The sequence below is a fragment of the Sinocyclocheilus grahami genome, unplaced genomic scaffold (genome assembly GCF_001515645.1).
Source record: "Sinocyclocheilus grahami isolate Dianchi unplaced genomic scaffold, SAMN03320097.WGS_v1.1 scaffold499.1, whole genome shotgun sequence".
Classification (NCBI taxonomy): domain Eukaryota; kingdom Metazoa; phylum Chordata; class Actinopteri; order Cypriniformes; family Cyprinidae; genus Sinocyclocheilus; species Sinocyclocheilus grahami.
In genome coordinates this window covers 53,952-69,166 of record NW_015505678.1, presented here as the reverse complement: position 1 = coordinate 69,166, position 15,215 = coordinate 53,952, and the positions used below count along the sequence as shown (strand labels likewise).

At 37.1% G+C, this 15,215-nt stretch overlaps 1 pseudogene; it reads right to left on the bottom strand.

The window, feature by feature from the left end:
* Nucleotides 1-202: 202 nt before the first annotated feature.
* The window catches only part of LOC107554376 (potassium voltage-gated channel subfamily H member 2-like), a 22,988-nt pseudogene continuing 7,975 nt past the window's right edge, over nucleotides 203-15,215 (bottom strand).

The following is a 15,215-nucleotide window of genomic DNA, read 5'->3' as shown; positions in this document are numbered from 1 at the left end:
AATTCAAATTAGATATAATATTTGGTATCAACAAAACATAAACCACAATTAAAAACCTCTAAATTCAAGCCTAGAGGCAGAACGATACAATCGTGGTCATGATTCACGTACGGATGCTGATGCACAACACGTTCTCATGCTAATATGCCTTCCTCAAGAAAGTTTATATTAAATATTATAGTCATTTAAATATAATAATGGTAAGTCTGATATAAAATAAATGGCTAAATATTAAAAGTGTTTATTATCGCATGCTTAAGAGCGTATATAAAGTTGATTTTTTTCATTGGTGCACACGTCAATGGAAAACCAAAACCAATTCATTTTCAAGTTCAAGAGCTCATAAATGTACCAAATAATAATTAATAATCACGTGACTGTGGCTGCAGGCCGTAAACACCACAGACCAACAAAAAACATTTGGTCCAACCCAATCTTCAATATTTGGTTTCGTTTGTGGTTTAAAGGATTCGGTATTGCTAAAGCTAATGTGTTCTAACTACAAAAATCACATTGAGTTGAAAGAAAAGCTGAAAAACAAACCAACGGAAGCCAAGCGAGACGTGACGCTCGATCAACTCTTTGCATATTGTTCATCCAGTGTCACAACACATGATATGCTTCATCATAGCTTTAAAACCCCGCCAATCACCTCATCCAGCCAATCCAGTGTGCTTGGGCGGGGCCTGAGGCTCCGCCTCCTTCATCGATGCACAGGAAATGAAGGCAATGACAGGACAGACACACAGGTTATTATTATTAGAAGGGTTTTCTTCGGTTAGGCCAGCTAACACTAACGAGTTCAGTCAGTTTTGGAAGCGCCGCAGACTTGAAGAGAAAGATCGAGAGAGTCTGGAAAATTCAGTGCAAGACATAATGGCTACTTGAAGTTAGTAAGAATCATCATTATTTGTTTAGGGTATCCAATACTGGACGACAACAGTAAAGACGAGTAAAACCGCCTCCAGTGAACCTCTGAACCTCCGCAGTGCTAAACCAGAGCCAGGTTTTGGTCTGGTTTGTTGTGGTCTCTCTAGCTCCCGGGGTCTGAGCCGTGTTTCTGTGGCGTCTGTGAGCTCAGTGACGTGTGTGGCTCCTGCAGGGAGAAGCGCCGGTGGATGTCGGGGTCGGGCTCCAGCTCCAGTCGGGCCCCGAGGCTGGAGAATCCGGGTCGAGGAGCGGCGCTGACCGCTGGATGGAGCTCCGCGGAGCTGCTGAGAAACTCACAGGACTGCAGGAGAAAACAGAGCAGACCTGGTTGCAAACCTGAGTAGTGTTCATACACCAGAACTATAGTAGCAATCAAATAGAATCAAAGATAAAATAAACAATATAACTTCATATATATTACAAAAAAGCAACAAACAAAAAACAACAACAACAAAAAACAAATAAATATAAATTACACAAAATGTTTGAATATGTTCGAATATTTATAATATTATGTATATTTTAATTATAGATTAATTTAATATGAAACATATTATATTTGACTTCTATATATTGCACACACACACACAAACACAGATATAAAATGCAATAAATAAATAAATAAAAAAATAAAATCTAAATGATATAGAAATGAATTCAAATGTTTTTTGTTTATTTAAAAAATGTATTCAAGGCCTTTATTAGGTGGTAGCAGCTCCTGATGGACTAAATGAAAAGAAAACTGTGAGTAGTAAACTATATATATTTTCCTTAAATATATACTGTATGTGTGTGTATTTATATATACATAATAATTATACACAGTACACATACATATATTATGCAAACAAAAACTTTTATTTTGGATGCGATTCATTGTGATTAATCATTTTACAGCACTAATATATATATATATATATGGTATTTGTGTGTGTGTGTGTGTGTGTGTCTTAATAGTTTAAAATGATTATATTACTATTTTTTAGATGATATGCTAATGTATTCTCTAAAATTGATCAAGCGTGGTGTGAGCAGTAACTATGATCATGTGTTACCTGTGAGAGAGAAGCCGGTGTTTTGGAGTCCAGCGGCGTGACGGGCTGCACGAGGATCTCGGGGAACATGGACGCCTGCGGCGGGGAGGAGACGCTGCTGTAGGACGGAGGAACCAGCATCATCTGCCTCTGCAGGAGCTGCATGATCGCGCCGATATCCGTCGACATGCGACTCTCCAGTCTGAACACACACACACACACACAGGTTATTCAGAAAACAGTTATGTGCACAGTTAGATTTGCAATGCAATTCATTCCTATACTCATAAGGTGGCGCTGTCGGGCTGTTAAAGCAACTCCATTCAAAGCTTGTGAATCTGGTTTTAGTGAGTCAGTTGATTCAGACAGCAGGTTGAGTGGACACAGGTGTTCTGAGTGCAGTGAGCTGAGACCTGTTGAGCTGTTTCTGCAGCAGCTCCAGTCTGCTCTCCATCTGGCTGCGCTGCTGGCGGCTGATGCTGCGCAGGGGCATGCTGGGATACGGCAAGGGTGACGGGAGACTGCAGCGGGGCACCTCCTGATACTGCCTCCCCCGACTCTCACCCCAAAAACTGAAGATATTAGACACACCTGAGAATGCACCTGAGGCACACACAACACACACACACATTACTACCACATACAGCATGATTTATAACATTTATATTTCTAAGTACTCTTGTTTAAATAATATTAATATTAATTCATAGTATTACCATAATTTAATTATTATTTTATTTGATGATTGTTTCACTTATTATTATTTTTACAATTTATTTTATTTGAGCTTTTATTATATTATATTATATTATTTTGTATTTGTTTGATGTGTTGCCTTTTGCTGTCATCTTGGCCAGGACACTCTTGCAAAATATTATATTAATATTTATATGTTATCTCAATTGAGTTTTTTATTTCGAAAAATAAAGTTAATCAAAATGCATAAAAAACAACATTATGTCAATCAAATCTTGGTAAAGATGTAAACTAAAGTTGTAGTAAGTGGCGATCACATCCAAAAAGGTTCAGATCTTTGATATAATGCCTGTGTTTTTATAAAATGCAAATAAAAATCCTAATATTCAACATTATAATGTTAACAGTTTTATTTTCATATTACAACACACAATATTATGAAAATAATATTTTTATTTAATATTATATTATTTTTTATGCCATACAAAATTTATATTAAAACATTTAAATTCAAATTATTTCTAATATTATAATTTTTTTAAATACTTTTTTTTAATACTACAGACGTTTACTGTTGTCGTTCTGTCACCTGATAGGGCGTTGCACGTGTTTCCTGTTTTGGGATCGCCCTCTCCCTCAGTCCCATCCATGAGCGTGGTGGGAGGGGTGGGGCTTGTGTGCACAGGCTCCTCCCCCTCATCACCACTGGAGTGGGAGGAGATAGAATTGCGAGGCTCCTCCCACCCCGGTTTGAGTTCGTTCTTGTTACTGGCTGCTTGTTTTCTGCCTCTCCGGACGGGTTTCTGATTCTTCTTGATCTCTCCAGCATCGGCATCATCTGGAGAAACAAACACGGGATGAATATGCATAATCGGCACATGCAAAACAGTTCCACTATCTGTAAATAGTGCGTTTCCGAATATTAAATGACGGAATCTATGATAATAAATCCAGACTGAACATCAGTTATCAGGAAAACCTTTTTCTGTCCGTCGTCGGAATGAAAGTTTTCTCTTCCGCAGTTTGTTGAAGCCGACGCAGTCTGAATCATCACTGCTGGGAGATCCGGGAATCATGTTTGTCTGTAAGTGAACATGCACACCTCGATGAATTCTGTGTTTTTGCTCCATTCATTTGAAAGATTATGTGTATCTTTAGTCAGATGCATTTACATTGTGACTGTGCCCCAGATGCAATCAACAGGAACTGTCTGTACAGGTGTGAACCAAATGGTCCATACATTTAGAAAAACAAAAGAACAGTACTCTGGAGCTTCTTGTAGATTGCAGGATATCCAGCAGGAGGTCCTGACAGTATCTATTGTTTCTAGCCATTTGTCTTCAGGTATAAAGTTCTGTCTCACAGGCAGAACTTTGGGAAAAGCTAGGACTCTTATAAGTGTTAGTTCACCCAAAAATGAAAATTAGGCTGTGTTTTACTCACCCCCGAGGCATCCTAGGTGTATATGACTTTCTTCTTTCAAACGAATCCAGTCAGAGTTAGATTAAAAATTGTCCTGGCTATTCCAAGCTCTATCATTGCAGTCAGCGGGTGTTGCAGTGCTTCAGTCCAAAAGAAGTTAAATAAAAAGCGCTCATTCGTAAAAAAGTGTCTCACACGGCTCCGGGGGGTGAACAAAGGCCTCCTGTAGCAAATCGATGCGTTTTTGTAAGAAAAATATCCATATTCAAAACGTAATAATCACTTGAAACTAGCTTGCGCTCACTGTTGTACACGGAAGCAGCTCCGGGCGGATGACGTATGAGGTCGGCGTTGCACATGAAGTGACGAACGCAGAAGCGCAGCGGAGAGATCAAAACAAAGGTCATTTGTAAAGAAGAATGTCAGAGGATTTCGATATAAGCCAAGAGGAGACTGGTTTTGCTTTGCTAAAGTAAGGAAACTTTGCTTCCTTCGCTCCTGTTAACAAACGTTGGTTTTCACGAGACTCACCGGCACATGTGCAACTCTGAACTCATACGTCATGCTCCCGGAGCTGCTTCCGTCTACAACTGTTGGCGCAAGCTACATTAAAGTGATTATTACGTTTAATATGGATATCTGTCTTACAAAAATGCATCAATTTGCTACAGGAGGCCTTTGTTCACACCGACACTTTTTTTATGGATGGGCGCTTTTTATTTCACTTCTTTTGGACTGAAGGAATGCAACACCCGCTGACTGCAATGATAGAGCTTGGAATAGCCAGGACAATTTTTAATATAACTCCGACTGGATTCGTCTGAAAGAAGAAAGTCATATACTGTACACCTAGGATGGCTCTGGGGTGAGTAAAACACAGCCTAATTTAAATTTTTGGGTGAACTAACGCTTTAAGATTGTTTGAAGGATGACATGCTAACATTGCTGCTGAAGCTCTGCTACACTGCCACCTTCGATAAATTCTTCTCCCCACAAGAACTTTGGTCAAGCTTACTTATTTTATGTGTTAGAGAAATCTAGTACATTGGCGAGCCACCCAAACCACTGCTCAGCAAAATCTAACACAGTGAAAGCTCTTCACAGTGAGCGTGACTCACGTCTCTGAGGTTGAAGGTGATCTCCAGGTTGCTCCAGAAGTGGTCGGAGAACTCCGGGTACATGTCTAGGACCTCCAGCACGTCGTCTCTGTGGATCTTATGCAGGTCGCAGTACGTCAGCGCCCTCACGTCTGCGTTAGATTTCCCGGGCCGTGCGTACAGGTTAATGGGCTCACCGAATATATCATTCTTCCCTAGGATGCACACAAGATCTCCGTCAGAGACATCCACAAACAATCAGAGTAACAGAGATGTATACATTTATTCTTTCATATTTCATAATATGAGTGCAGGAAGACAAGTGCCTACATTTTGGTCTAATTGTAAGCCCTTCTAGCAAAAGTAAACACTGCAACTCGATTTGGCTGATTAACCCTTTTTTATTCCATAATATTTTACTTCTTCATTACAGTGAAAGCAACATGCTGCTTAGAATTCAGTTTATCCGTAATGCACCTACAGTTTTATTTATCTATGTTTGTGCATTTTAATACTTTGCTTTTTAGGCATTACATTTAATTCGTTCATTCATTCATTCATTCATTCATTCAAATGTGATTTATTTATTTATAATAATTTTTTTATGATATGTACAGGACAGGAAAACAGTGCACCTGCAATTTTGTTTACGCTTGTGCATTTTAATGCTTTACTTTTATGCATTAAATTATTTATTCAAATTGTTTTTATTTTATATATATATACAGTATATATATGTTTTAATCATTACCTCCTTTTTTGCATTTTTTAAACACATTTTTTTATGATTTTTTTAATGATGCACATGACACTAAATAAACACTGTAAATAAATAAAATAAATACAACATATGTTGGTATGACTTCAGAAGACTTGGACTGCTGCCCATGAGCGATAAGAACTATTTTAATAGCTTTTTTTCCCTATTTGGAGCTTGACAGTCACTAGTCATTGAATGAATTTAAAGAACAGCAGTGATGTTCTGCTAAACATCTGCTTTTGTTTTCCAACAAGAAGAAATGCAGTCATGCAGGAAAGTCATGAGGCTAAGTAAATGATTTTTGGGTGAATTATTCCTTGAAGTGTGTGCACACAGAGTCACACAGTTTTACAGATGTCATCCTGTAGGTGGCCCTGCAGGATAAACAGAATCTGTCAAACTGACCTTACAGTACAAACTGTGGATATACAGCTAGCTAGCATGGCTTAAATAGGATGCACCACAGAAAACAGATCCAAGTTGCTTAAAATTAAGGGCCAGTTTTACTAAACCGGGCAAATTAGCGCAAAGCACAATTCCAAAACAGCGCCGATGGGCGTGGAAATTTCTGTGAGTGTTACTAACAACACGCAAATTAAAGAACACAGACGCAACATCTCATTTACATATCGACCAATGCAATATACCAAGCACAGCGCAAATTAGCCTAGTTGCAAATAAAGAATAAAGAAATAAAGAAGCCACAGTACGTTGAAAAGAACCAGAGGCCAAAAAAATGAAGGTTTGCAAGAAGTTTTGATAGACTCCTAGTTGAGGGTTCCAAGTCGTCTTTTATTTCCTGAATGCATCTTAATTCAAGAATTTGTAGATATTCATACTAGAAAACAAGACAAAAATACTAAGGAAGAAAATAATTATTTGCAGTGCAGTACAATTTTAACGTCAAAAGACGGTTTGCGCTGGTGCAAGCTGTTAGTAAAACTGGCCCTAATTGTTGTATGTAGTATAAAAGATCCTGGAGGATCTTTTGAAAGGACCTACCCAAGATGGCCACCACAACATCTCCACGTAAGATCTCGATGGAGCCGCGGGAGATAAAGTAGATCGCGGTCAGGACGTCTCCGGCGTGCACCAGCGTGTCTCCCGGCGGGGCGTGTGTGGTCTTGAACTTCATGGCCAGCGCTCGCAGACACCCTTTACTGGAGCCATTGAACGCTTTACAGTTCTGCAGGAGAGTCCGGTTCAGATGCAGACAGATATCAGCCTGCAGACACTCTGGGAAACCCTTCAGCACCTGAAAGAGCACAGAAAAACAACTATTAAATGCTGCAAAGTATTTTTTTTCCCTGTAATCAGACCTTTCTAAAGTTTGGGGTCTGTAAGATATTTTGGTAATAAATTTTAATGAATAAATACTGTAATAAATGCATTGTTTATTGTTTGTTCATGTTAGTTAATACATTAACATTAACTAACGGAACCGTATAGTAAAGCGTTCCGTTTTTTTTATGTTTTTGAAAGTCTCTTCTGCTCACGCATTTATTTGATCAAAAATGTAGTAAAATAGTGAAATATTATTACAATTTCAAATAGCTGTTTTCTATGTGAATCTATGTTAAAATTTAATTTATTTCTGTGATGCGCAGCTGTATTTTCAGCATCATTACTCCAGTCTTCAGTGTCACATGATCTTCACAAATCAGTATAATATGCTGATTTGCTGCTCAAGAAACATTTCTGATTATTATCAATGTTGAAAACAGTTGTGCTGCCCAATATTTTTGTGAAAACTGTGATACATTTTAGAACGAGCCGTTCCGGAGTACAGCCGCTGGATGATGGCTGACACGTTCCCGAAGATACTGGCGTACATGAGCGCTGAACAGGAACAGGAAGGGCAAGGTTAAAAATAGCGTCATGCTGAAGCACCTACACAGGTACATGCTTCACACTTTACTGTGTGACATCTGCTTAGATCAGCGCCAGTTTCCTCACTGGTCGAGCTGGCGGACAAGACTACTGTGTTTTTCTGTCAATATGGGGTGCTGTGTGTACATTAATGAGGGAAAAAAAATAACTTAAATGATTTTAGCAAATGGCTGCAATATAACAAAGAGTGAAAAATTTAAGGGGGTCTGAATACTTTCCATACCCACTGTGTATAAAGTTGTAAATAAAACAGATTATTGGAATTTGTTTTACATGAAAAATTCAGTTTCTATACTTAAGAATTTCTTGTTTAATTCGGTGTTATTTGCTATTTCTTTGTAATTAATTGTAAAATTTACAAGCAATTTTTTAGCAATAATTGTTTTTATGCTTCAAAAAAAATAAAAAAATAAAAATATTCTGAAACATGTTTTACAAGAAAACACTATTTCAGTCTTTCTACCTGCGCATCTATTAAGTTAATTAAAAATAAATTAAAAAGATGCAGTTTATACACACAATGTCCCTATTTTATGATGAATGTTTTCAATGTCTGGAACAAAGTTCATTATCATCAGATTCAGATCATAACATAGAAAAACGGCTAGTCAAAATACTAAAATAGTATTCACAGAAATATATATATTGTAGTTTTAATTTGAAAGTTTTAATAATTGTGTTGTGTGTTTTGTCATTATTATTATTATCATTATTAAACATGTATATGTCGTTTTTATTCATTTTACTTATGTTTTAGTTTTAGGTATTTTATTAGATTAATTTAACATTTATTTTCAGATTTAGTTTTAAAGGAAATAATTTTGTTGTCAGGTCACTGAATTAAAAAAAAAAAAAAAAAAGAAATATGTCAATATTTATATATAAATTTTTTAAATGTAGTTTAACATTTTTTTTGCTATGTATATAATCACAGAAAGTGTGTCTTTAAGGTATTAGAAATATCAGAAAAAACATAATTTGAAAGAAAAAAATCATGATATTCTTGATTCAAAAATTCATGATATTTGTAAAATATTTTTTTTTCTCTTTTGATCGGACCTCCTAACTTACAGCTGACCCTTAAGCAGCGAAACATACTCACATCCAATCAGCATGACGCAGATGGAGAAGATCTTCTCGGAGTTGGTGTTGGGCGACACGTTCCCGAAGCCCACGCTGGTCAGGCTGCTGAAGGTGAAGTATAAAGCGGTCACGTATTTGTCCTTGATGCTGGGTCCCGATCCCCTGATGCTGCTGTTGTGTGGTTTGCCCAGATCCACGCCGAGCGCATGCAGCCAGCCGATGGAGCGGTTCTGCTCCACGTTCCCGATGGCGAACCAGATACAGGCCAGCCAATGAGCGATCAGAGCGAACGTGCACATCAGCAGAAAGAGGACGGCCGCGCCGTACTCAGAGTAACGGTCCAGTTTACGCGCCACTCGCACCAGACGCAGAAGACGCGCCGTCTTGAGCAGCCCGATCAGGGTGGTCTGCTGAGTTGGCTAAAAAAGACAATTTTAAAACAAACAAAATTACAGATTTATAGCAGGGTTTCTCCAGGTTTCTTTTTAAGACCAAGTCAAGACATTTTAAAGGGACAGTTCACCCCAAAATGAAAATTCTCTCATCATTTACTCGTTCACCCCATTGACTTCTATAGTATCTTTTTCCATACTATGAAAGTCAATGGCTACCAGCAACTCTTTTGTTACCTACATTCTTCAAAATATATTGCTTTGTGTTTAGCAGAAGAAAGAGATGAATACAGGTTTGGAACAACTTGAGGGTGAGTAAATGATGACTGGATTTTCATTTTTGGATGAACTATCCCTTTAAGGAACACAATGTCTTGTATTAGCAAGTTAGAAACACTTCACAGTGATAATTCATTTTACAATATCTAATACTTTTTAATTATTAATTTTACAAACAAACAATAAATAAATTAATAAAATAAAATAGCTTAGTGCTTGAATAGCTCTGCTCCCAACCACTAGAACATAGAAATAACTGTATTTTTTGTCTTATTTTCCAGTGCAAATGTCTAAAGATTCTTAGATCAAGATGTATTTACATAAGAAGCTAAATTACAAAAGATACGTCTTGTTTTATGTGAAATTGAATGACAAATCAAAATGGCATTAGTTATGAATGAAAAATAACAAATATCAGCCAACGAGCTCAGAAAAATCAACTTATTTCAAAGGGAAACAAGTTTTCATTCCCCATCGACAGACATTTGTTCATATTTTAAACATATACTCATTTAATTTTGTTCAGTTTCTCAGAAAACAAGACGTCACACGTTAATTTTGCTTCTCAAGTAAATATATCTCGATTTAAGGATGTTAAGATATTTGTAATGGAAAACAAGACAAAAATCAGTTTTAGCAATGCATGCAACATTTAACGCCATGACTTTATGAATTTAAGGGAAGATCTTCCTCTGTATTTTTGTCTTGTTTTCCAGTGAAAATGTCCAGATTTTTAAATCAAGATGCATTTACTTGAGAAGAATAAGATAAGTCTTGTTTTATGAAAAAATGATCAACATGACATGAGTTTATGAATCTCAAGTAACTGTATCTTGATTTAAGGATGTTTAGATGTTTGCATTGAAAAGCAAGACAAAAATATGAATATTCATTATGCAGAGCATGCAACATTTAATGGCATGACTATGAATTTAAGACTTTCCGCTCTGATTTAAAACCTTTCTAAGAAATTAATTTGCTGAATTAAGACTTTTTAAGACCTGCAGAAACCTTATTCATTTAGCGGACACTTTTATTTAAAGTGTGAAATAAGAATACAAAAGATGAACATGGCAAGCAATTTATCATAAGAGATGACAGCATATGCAGCAGAAAATGGCAAGTTTGAAGTGTAAGATAAATCAGTACACATGAGCTGGAGCACAGATAAGAGCTTCAAAGCCTAATTTCCCATGATCCCCCTCACCTCTGCACCCAGCTCCTCCCCGGTGCGGTCTATGAGCAGGTCGAAGGGAATGGCAGCCACCATGTCGATGAGGAACCAGCCTTTGAAGTAATGCACGGCGATGCGCAGCGGGTGGCTGACCACCTCGTCGTTGGCGTTGACGTAGGTGGTGCGGAAGTTGATGATAATGTCAATGATGAACATGATGTCCACGATGAGGTCCACCACGTTGAGCGGGCTGCAGGAGTAGCTGCAGTTCTGCCCGGAGCTGTCCTCGTCTCCGTTGAGCAGGAAGGCGGCGGAGTACGGCGTGAGGATGGCCGTGTAGATCACCAGCAGCAGGATCAGCCAGTCCCACACTGCCTTGAACGGGCTGTAGTGCAGCACTGTCCACTTGTGGATGCGCGGCGTCTGGAGCTTGTACTCCGGCAGAACGTCAGCGCCCAGCGACAGCACCTGCAGGGAAGACAGAGACCAGAGCGGCTGCTTAAACAGAAAGTGTTTCCAAGCCGCTCGGGTTTGACAACGGTTCACTGGATCGCTCGCCAATTAGACACCAAAGATGGTGAAGAAACATATGCAGAAGGGTTTTTTCTTTTTTCTTTTTTTGCAAGCCACTAACATTTGGTATTACCTTTCCATAGTCAGCATTTTCTCCTAAGGAACTAAAAATTCTGTTAAATGGCAACGGTTTTGACCAATTCTGGTCAATTTAATTTACAAATAAATGAACAATAATATATTCAATATATTAAAAACATATGAATGTACATAGTATACATATATTAAAAAATAAACAAAAAATTGTTATATAAAATAATTATTCTAACAAAATGTTTGTTTTAAATTAAATAAATAATTAAATATTTTAAGCTATATTATTGTTAATAAAAATAGTATAACTATATATATATAATAAAAATTATACCACTTTCAAATTAAAATGAAGACTAATAAAATATAAAAATAAATATAATAGCATTTCAGTGGTACTAAAACAATATTATAAATAATAAATACACACACACATTTAAAGATAGTAAGAAGAAAAATGACAAAAACACAACAAATGTACTAAAACATTAACATGAAAATAAACACTGAAAATGTAAAAACTAACTCAAAATGTTAATAAAAACTATAATAGTATCTTAATGATGCTAAAATAATAACACAATAAATAAAATATACACCCACACAAACATACACACATGCATTACAAGAATGATAAGACCTTAATGCACACAGCGGAGGTAATATCGTAATAGGCAATATTGTGAAATATTATTACCACATTGTGTATCTAAAGCAGTAGCACACTAGTGAGGGAGGGTGAAATGACACAAGTGCACTGTGTTGGTGTGCGAGAGGAGTTGAGCTCTCATGACCTCTGCTGATGGGTTTATATAAAGCTCTTGTGCTGCTGTCGGTGAAACTCACTGACGGACGCTTTCTCTACCGTCTGCGAGAGTCAAACGCTGTGTTTTGATGCACAAATGAACACTGCTGTGTGTTTATGTTTAAGTAAAGCTGTTTGGAAACATAATTTGAGACAGAAGCTAATGTTCTGAAAGTGTTCTGGCTGTCAGGACGTCTCTGACAGATGCATCCTGACTGTTTTCACCGCAACACTAAAATCAGCTGTTTTACTGCAATGATTCAGTGCACACAGACAACCAGAATGTGCTCGTATTGCAAAATAACATGACATATACAAGAATCTTCCTAATTAAGTCACTCTGACAAGATGGAGACTGGAATTAAACTAACACAAAATAACCCAAGATCTCATCAGTCAGTGTCAGATTTCAGAGTGTACAGTAATTTCTGTCATGTTCATGCCACATCTCATCTCGTCTGCTGAGCCTTGATTGAGACAAACCCACACAAATGAAGATTTTCCAGTGTTTTTAAAAGAAGTCTCTTTTGCTCACCAAGGCGAGCATTTATTTGACCAAAAATATAGTAAAAACATTAATATTGTAAAATATTACTACTAATCAAAATAACTGCTTTCTATGTGAATATCTGTTAAACTGTAATTGATTGCTGTTATCAACGCTGAGTTTTCAGCATCATTACTTCAGTCTTCAGTGCCACATGATCCTTCAGAAATCATTCTAATATGCTCTATTCCAATATGAAATAATTCTAACACACTATACCACCACAATCATATTAGATTCACAAACAAATGATTCTTTTGAACTGATTCTTTTAATGAATCACTCAACGACACTCACACACTGGTTTGTGATGTGTGGCACTTCTGTTTGATTGACACTTGTTTCAGTCAACAGATTTTTCTCATTCTCATCAGGACAGCAGCTGATGATGTAATGTGTTTTATTTGCTGGTCTGGATACTCTTTGACATTTATCTGGTGGACAGATGATGAGCTGAAGGCCGTTTGACCTCAGGACTCAAATCTTCCTCACGCTGACTCTCAGTACGATCCATCAGCATGTGTTACGAGCAGCCCAGTGTCACGCCTGTCTTCTACCTATTCTCTGTGACTAACACCCTGCACATTAAACTGGGATCAAATATTGCTGAGGAGCACAAATGATTCTTAAAAGGAGAACAAATGATTCCTCTTACTTCTCAGTTTCGCACAACTTATCATCACATTAGATCGTTACATTTGTGTGTAAGAAACCCAGCTGACCTTCATAAATTGAGGCACAGACATATTGTATCTATAACGGTTTAGATAGTCCCATTTTGCATTTTTAAAAGAATAATATATTATGTTTCTGATATGCAAGATTGCTTCCGAAATGTCAGTTAACTTCAATTTTTAAAATGACTAGATTTTGTTTATACAGCATGTTTCACACACAATGCTTTACATAAAAATAGTAGGCATAAAAATGTCAATTTAAAAGAATTAAATGAATCAAAATGTAAATTAGATTTAATTTTACTAAAAATTTAAAGAAATAAAACAAAAAAATTAATTAATTAAATAAAATGAAACATGCATTAAAATCCAAATAAGAGGCATACTTACAGTAAAATAATAAGAGTAAAATTTACTTAACATGTCACTTTATTTAATTAATTAATTATTTCCCTTTTCTTTTTTATTTCAGTTTTATTGTTTGCATCTTTATTTTTTCATCAAATTTAATTTAATTTCTTCCATTTAAATTTTTTTGTCTTGCAATAATACATAGGATATATATGTATACATATTTATATATATACATATATATATATACACACACACAGTATATACTGTATATATATTTGTCTTTTCCTCTACTGCAACGAAAACTACTCCAAAACAAGGCTGATTATATTGCTGTAAGTAAAGCGATGAGGAAGGAATTGTGTGGTCATTTAGATGAAGCTGTATTTAACACTGAGCAATGAAAGCGTGTCTGCAGACATCAGCTGGCATCACGCCTGAGCTCTTCTGCAGAAATCATCTGCTCTCTTGACCTCGATCGGCCTGATCTCAGTGCAGCCGTCATTCAGCACCTATTAGAGCTCGTCCCCAGCAGCGCAGGCAGCCGGACACGTCCCGCGTCAAGACCCTCCTCTGGGACATCGCGCCTTATTTTTAGAAACCTCTGCCACTAAAAAAAGCTTTTCAAATCTCCCCGGTCAAGCGTGAAGCAAAACCATGTCAAAACACATTACAAGAAGCCCAAAGCAGACGTAAACACGACCTGTTTATTCCCACATTCACTGGAGACCAAGAGTGGAGTTTTCTTCATCATTATAAAAAGGTTCATTTTAACATAAATGCTCTTGAGGGACAAAATCATGACGCATGTGATGCTGAGAAATAGGGCGATCGATCATACGTTAACCCAAATCGCAAATGAAGACTCATCTGTGATATCTAATAGATAAATTCAGTCATCCATCGGCATCAGTGATGAAAATGAGGACTAGAAATGTCCATGTCTCTTTATTTATGAAAACAGCTCTAAATAGAAAATGACTAACAAAGTCTTTCAATGTATTTTTTCTTTAATTATACGACGGGGGCGTTGAATGCTTGAATCTGATTGGCTGACGAACGTTCTGAGGTTCCAGGCAGCTCTCTTGACTGCATTACAGCTCCATATCACTTCGCATAGTTAACTGTAATAACGGAAATTAGCATACAGTACCTATTCAGCACACAGGAATTACTGCAATCACACGTGCTCGCACACGCACACTACGGTCACGCAGTTTGCACAAAAAGGTGTTGTCAGCTCTGCCCTGACGATTTTATCAGTTAGCCTATATAGTGTAGCAACTTAAAGGCTACACATGACATTTCTCACTAGCGAGGTAATAACGCTGCTGCAGAACACCGTTGAGGGACGCACAGAGCTAGCCTAATTCACACAAGCTCTCTCTCTCTCTCTTTCTCTGTGTGTCTCTGTCTAATAACTTCATTAATAACTGCATTAGAATGCTATCAACGGCTCAAGCCTCCATTAC